This window comes from Falco cherrug, chromosome W, assembly GCF_023634085.1.
Source record: "Falco cherrug isolate bFalChe1 chromosome W, bFalChe1.pri, whole genome shotgun sequence".
Taxonomy (NCBI): Eukaryota; Metazoa; Chordata; class Aves; order Falconiformes; family Falconidae; genus Falco; species Falco cherrug.
In genome coordinates, this window is record NC_073719.1 from 4,556,276 (window position 1) to 4,563,408 (window position 7,133).

The 7,133-nt window shown below is 39.1% G+C and overlaps 1 protein-coding gene across 7 annotated transcripts in view; it reads right to left on the bottom strand.

Annotated features, from left to right (window-relative positions):
- Positions 1–7,009, bottom strand: part of LOC129734519 (nipped-B-like protein) — a 167,636-nt gene extending 160,627 nt beyond the window's left edge. For 6 of the 7 annotated variants that reach the window (XM_055698079.1, XM_055698081.1, XM_055698077.1 and 3 more), the window contains exon 1: positions 6,515–7,009. The gene's annotated coding sequence lies outside the window, so the exon portion shown is untranslated. Of the gene's footprint in view, positions 1–3,546; positions 3,666–6,514 lie in introns of all 7 variants that reach the window. The other variant, XM_055698074.1, reaches the window with a different exon arrangement.
- Between the last annotated feature and the right edge of the window lie 124 nt (positions 7,010–7,133).

Here is a 7,133-nt window from a genome sequence, read left to right on the forward strand (position 1 = left end):
AACAAAATCCTGTGTGTGAAATAATGCTTCTTTGCCCAGCCAATCCTTGTTTCGTACAAATGGCTTGAGAAGCCATTTGTTCTTCCCCTCTCTGGTCTCTCTCAGTACATACTTCCCACCCATTCCCATGCCTAAACTGTTTCCCTTGACTGCACACCCAATTCCAGAGTACCTTTCTGTCTCAGTTTCTTGCTAAGGCTGTTTCACAGCTCTTCCTGTATTCTTCACTAAGGACACTTATCTGCCCCACCAGCTCTGTTATCCAGTCCTCTCAGTTCAGCCATTACTTCCTTAGGAACTCCAAGCTCCTACCCTCCTCCAAATTCCTGCCCTTCAAATTCCCATTCCCTCCCCATTTGTATAAGTCTGGTTCCAGTCCACCACTCTTCTCCATGTGCTCACCCTTCCAGCCATCTGCAACCTCAGTTCTTGTCTTTTCCACATTCAAATGAATCGGCACGGTGGATAAACAGGGAATGGACACCAGAGAACTAAGAGTCTGTACCACATCTCGCTGCTTAGAACCACACTTATTAGGAAGGTTCTGTTGCACATGAAAATTTTTTCAACTTTAATGTCTACAATCAGATAAGTCAGCTACTTTTTCACCAAGTTATATACATCACCTATACAAAACAAGCAGGGAGCAACATGCATTCTTGAAGTTGACTAACAATTCTGTTAAGCAACTGAAGTGTTGCTTATAACTGCCAAATTTTAATAGGATACACTTAAGCTTTTCTATGTTAAAGATTATACCTCAACAAGAGTTTTTAAGGAACCTGCCAAGAGGAATCAATCATCACCGAGAATGCTAGTAGAAGAAAATTCATTTCCTATTATTTAAAAAAAATAAAAAAGCAAGCTTATTTTTACAGAAAACTTTATCACAAGGAAAGAAAGAAAGAAAGAAAAATTCTACCTGTTCCGTAACATACCCACAGCCTCTGGGTCATGCCTAGAGCATAGGATTAGAACATAAAAAGCCATACAGGGGAAGAAAAGCTCAAGAACCTCTCTACCTGATACAGATCAGGCATTTGAACCTGGACTTCTGATATCCCAAAAGCAATGTTCTGGCTAGGAACACACTTACTACACCTCTGAACAGTCTTGCTTTCTTAACAGCTGTACAGCAGCTGGACAACAGACTGACATCACAGTTAAATGGTCTGACACCTAGGTTGCAGAGGTTTCCATTCAACCAGTTTACGTCAACTATAACAATCATCAATTTAAGAGGCAGAGTTTTATCCCTAACAGCCAATAACCAATGCTTAGGATACTTTCCAGGGTTACTAGATCCTGCTGGAAGTTAACAGAGTAATATTTCGAATCTGTCTCCAATATTGTAGACAAACCATTTAATTACTTGCAGGATTTGGGTTATTATCTAGTTGTCTCTGTTCTTCCTTATAAATTTTAAGAGATTTTGATTTCTTCCTAATATGGAGGATGATTCTTTTTGATTTTTCAGGACAGGAAATCTATTCTTGTCCAGCTCTCAGCATAATCAAGACAGCTGAAACTGAACAGATGCTTAAGGCCATCAGCAAACCCCCATTCTATACTACTTAGGAATCCACCATGAGAAACAATGAGCCCAGTATGTTGAAATGCAGGGCGCTCAACCACAAATCAAGTCAAAACAATGTTATGAACTTTTAAGTGCTGTAAAGTAACTTGAAAAATCTCAAGAATAAAGCATGTCAAATTACACAAGATTTATAAGCAATTTACAAACTCACTATTTGACTCACTTTCAGTCTTCCATCTGTAAAATGGAAATAACATTTTACAGATGTACAAAAAAAAAAATCTCTAATGTCTGTGAAGTGCAGGTATGTATTTTGAGATAATTCCAACAAATGAATAGATGAAAACACTTCAGCATTCCTGAAAGATATGGATGGTATACAGTAGATAAAGCAGTAAGCTGCACACTGAATGACAAAGAAAAACAAATATATCAGCTAGGCTATATCAGTATACCAGTCAGCTACTATTTCCCAGGCACTGAATTGGGGCCACGAGGGTAAGGGGGAAATACAGTAGTGTAGTTAAAGGCCCAGCATATGGAGAAGAGGGCTGGATTACACTCTTTCCTGCAATCTCAGTCTGCTGTTTCCTTATCCAAGTCCCTGACATTGCAGCCTAGTGTTTTCTAACAGTGTTCCTGTAAAATGCATTGCATGTCTACACATACACACTCCCAAAAGAAACAAAGTGCTTCAAATCAAGCCACAGCAATAATCTTTATATGGGTAGATATTTTCATTTTTCAGAATTTTGAGATCTCCAATTGGAAAACCACTTAGAGCCAACTGATACACATATTAAAAGCAATAAAAATAAAATTTTCTAGAATTTTTCCCTGACTTAAATATGAAAAATGTTCTTCAGTGTTTATTTGTATGAACTAAGTAGTCACCTTCAAGTACGTATCAACAACTGTGTTCAATTTGACTGGAATTCTTTTTAGTTTCTACATACAGTTGAGCCAAAATCCTTACTCCTCTCCCTTTTGCTAGTGAGATTTTTCCGTAGTGAAAAGTAGGGACAGGAAGTGAGACACAAATCATAGGTCCCCCACAATCTCCTCAAACACAATTTCTTCACTCCTGGTGTGCAGTAGATATCAATATAAAGCATTCCTCTCCCATGTACTTCGGAGGTCAGAATCAGCCATAAAGCGTGCATGTAACACTAATAAACTTAAACCACAAATATAGATGAATTATATTAGAAGTTTTTAGCATACAAGCCTTTAACAGTTGTAATTTCAAAAGGTCTTCCTTTTTTGATTATTAAAAAGGATCATTATTAACAATAATACACACATAACCAATTTCAAGCATTTCCTTGTAGGCATCTCTGTGCAACTGAGTGCTCATTACTGCTAATGATTCAAAATCAGAAGCTAACTTAACCTGTACTACTTCTAATAAAGGCATATGAAAGACTGAAAAAAAGCAGTATCATCTTGAAATGGACAGTTTTTTCAAGTGTTAAATATTTCTAGTGAAATATTTTGTGACCCTAAATAGTTGTTCTAACACTGGATAATCCACCACAAACCTACCAGACACCAAACTAAATATCAAAACTCATTTTTCCAATTAAGTATGCTCATAATTGTTGTCAAAATGTCCACACATCAATGAATATTATGTACTCAGAAAGCAGAAATTTCTGAATGTGAATACTTAATTTTTCCTACATATAGATATAAAGAATAGAAGTATATTTTTCCTTCTAGTTACTAGCAATTGTCCACTAACTTTGCATTTCTTGTGCAACAGGATGTAAATGTTAATATAAATTTAATATCATTAACAATTTTTATTATAATACATACATAAAACTGTAACAGGAAATTTGGTATACCAACTCCTGGCTCAAATCAATTCAGACTGACTATCTTTCATCTAGTATCCTTCAAAATATAGTTTATATTATAGAGGAATATATACATGAAAAATTTAGAATTAAGGCTGTATTACCTTAAATCATCATATAAATACAACAAAAAACCATAGTCATTACCTTGGGTTAGAACCATCTATTGCCTTGATTCTGCAAGTCATATGAACATTAACATACATAGTCTCAAACATGCAATGAGGTTGCACCAGGGTACATGTACTCTTATGTAGAACAGGGATCTGTAAATGGGTTTAAGTGGTTAATTTTGCTTCTCTGATCCTGTTCTGTTCCCCCTATAAGTGTAAAAAATGTTTTTTAAAAAAGTATAAACAGTTTTAAAAGATAGCAAAGGCTAAAAAAAAAAGAAATAAAACCTGTACACAGGAAAAATTCAATATATACAAGGTAGTCAAAAGCACAAAATAAAAGATAACAAGAAGAAAATATTTTCCTCTTCCAGTTAAAATAATTGTTACAACTAATGCCTCAAGAATAATTTTTTATTTCTAGAACATGAATAAAATAACTACATCCTCCTTAAGCAGCTAGCTCTTGTGATAAACAAGTGGACCAGTATAAACTAAAGGGGTGGAGCGTAAGGAAAAAAAAAAGAAAAAAAAAGAACGAAAGTCCTGCTTCACACACACACACTCTTAAATGTGCTAAAAATACAGTCTAAACCAAAAGTCATCTTATAAACGTTTCCACATTAAGTATTTCTGTATGCTAAATATAATTTTCAAGATAAATTTACAACTACATAAACTGTGATAATTGATAATGCAACTAATTCAGGATTAACCACATGGCTCTGAAGAACAAAATCAAAAAAACTCATTACAAATAAGCAGCATCTTAAGTTTCCCTCTATAAATACACCTATTTTTCATACCAAAAAAAGTGCATGCTTTCTCGATTTAAAGGGGGGGAATTAAAAAAAAAAAAAAAAAGAACATGTTGTAAACACAATCCTGGCAAGATAAACTTGACAGGAACTGCATAACTACAGTAGCTTATTTCCTGCTTTTATGTGGTATGTTTAAAGCAAACCCCCTTATATGAAAAATAAGTCAGGGAAGTTCACTACTGTTAGCTTAAACCCATTTTTGTTAAAATGAGAGCAGTTTTACACAGACGACAAAAGAAACGCTAGAGTTCACGTCACTTCCTGATGATAAAAACTACCCAAGAACTACAACTACTTCTGCACAGCCCTTTCCTGTAAAGCAGAGTTACACTGGGCCTCTACGAATGCTACGGACCAAAAGAAAACAGCAATTCAGCTACACGCAGAGATAGGGACAGTTAGAGACAACTAACAGCTCCCTCTGCAATTCACAAAGTTTAAGGTAAAAAGCTGCTTTTTCGAAGCCTAAATGGTTCCTCTCCACGCACATAGGCCTGAGGCCCTGTTGCAAACAGTGTCTAACAGGACCAGGCAGCACAAAGGCAGGAATGGGAGGTTAGTGGGAGGGAGGGAGGCCGGGATTGGGGCTCAGCAGGATCTTCAGGCTTTTTAAAATTCAAACTGCTCCCTGACCAATACAAATCACCAACACACTACTGACTGCTACACGGATTTACAGCATTAAAAATACACTTCTATGTGACAGCTATATTAACTTCCGAGTTAATATTCAGAGGGCACTCTGAGATATGATAGCACAGTTTATAAGACTCTAAACAAAATATACCAGAAAGTTACTTTATTAGATACATTAACCACTTATTACAACAGATCTACCTGCAGAACCAAAAAGCCTACTGAAAAAGACAAATTATGTAGTTTCCTTTCTATATGAAAGAAGAAACTTAGTATCTTAAAATTTCACTCAATTATGTAGCTTCTGTAGGCATATTTTTATTAGTTCACAGGGTGTTTGTTTTAAAGCGACCCCCATTTTTAATAACACTCTCTACCTCTACCACACGGTAAACCCAAGATTTACTTTACTGTAAATTAGCTACCATTTAAAGACCTGACACTTAATCAACCATCATTTACAAAACACATTTGACCTGTTAAAATGACACCTAACTACATATTCAAATATCATGCACACAAACAGCTAATAACAAGCTCAGGATAATAATAAGCTCAGTGATACGGCCTGACAAGAAAGGATGACACTTTTTAAGATTCCTCACTTTTCACTTAATTTACTCTTGATTCTCAAGTACTTAGGGTAAGATCTCATCTTCACCTTGGTCCCTGAAATATCATAAACATCACACTTTACACACGATCCCCTCTCCCCTTTTCTGTTTGTTAAGAGTATAAAATAGTATTTCATCTGAATTCAGTACATATTCCTGTAACATATACAGCACATGAAAACCAGGATTGTGTGGAGTACCTGACACAATATGCTTGCCTATCTGTATTTCCTGGGTCTGCAGGTGTCTGTGTTGTCAATCATTCCATAAGCACTAGTTTTATGCTATAAATATATTAAGTGATTAACACATTAATCAATCGCTATATTAGTTAAAGATTAAAGCTCTGCACGTTATAAATCCATGTGCATTCGAACTTTTGAATGTTCAGAACAGAGTTGGTAAAAAAGCAACAGTAAAGAGAGGTGGTATTTCAGTTTCTGGGTATTTACATTGTTTCTCTTCCCCTATTCCTCCACTTTACTCCTCCACTTCAGAGGGCCGTCTGAGCTAGGACTTTCTTTCCTTGCCCTGGGGAAGCTGTAAATATGACAAAAGGATCAGTGCACGTTTGCGGCTAATTGTATTGTTTCCTCCTCCTGCTCCTCTCCGGGTTGAGGCCTACTACTGAGAAGCCGCTTCGCCTTTCTAATCCCCGAGCTGGAGTAAAGGCGCTGGCCGGCGGGCCTGCGCTCTCTACTGGGCCTAGGCTTCCCGGCAGCCCGGGAAGAACCAATCTCCTCCACCAAACCCGAGCGAGCAGGAAGGAGGGCTGCGAAATAAACACCTCTGGTTGCCACTCATTCTCCTCTACCCCAGATAACAGCTAATCCCCTCCGCTCCCGGCAGTGCTGGGCCGTCTGGATTGGGAGGCCCAGCCCGCTGCTGGAGAGGGCAGGGAGGAGAAGGGGAGACAAGGAAGGGGGATTACCTGAGCAAATCGGCGTTTGAATCCAACGAGAATGCGAAAGAAGGGGAGAGAAATCCGCCCCCTCCCTCCTTAGAGGAGCTGCCGCCGCTGCTAGGCCGCCGCCGCGGAGCAGGAGGAGGAGGAGGAGGGGAGATAATATAACAACAATAATCCGGGCCGGGAGGGGGGCTGGTTCCTCTTCCGTCTCCTCCTCGGTGCAGCAAACATGTAGAGCCGGGAGGTGAGCAGACGAAACAAATCCCTTCCCCCTGAGCCTGCTTCACAACATCAACATGAGCTGGACCGAACCGGTTCCGAGACACACTCCAAGCCGCAGGGAGGTAGCCAAGAGGAGGGGAGCTGCCAAGGGGCCGCCGTTCCCTCCGTATATGCGAGCGTAGGAGGGTGGGGGAGGTAGCAGCCTGGGCACAGTGAGTTGATACCAAGCGGGGTTAAGTGCAGGGGGTAGGGTGGGGAGAAGAGAGGGAGAAGAAGGAGAAAAAGAAGGAACAGGAGAAAGGAAAGGAAAGGAAAGGATCCTCTGTGTGTGCCTCTCGCTCCCTTCTCAGAACAAAATGCCGACCGGAAGTGCCGCTGCAGGAATGACTCCCTCCACCGGCGCCAAACACCAACAGCCTCC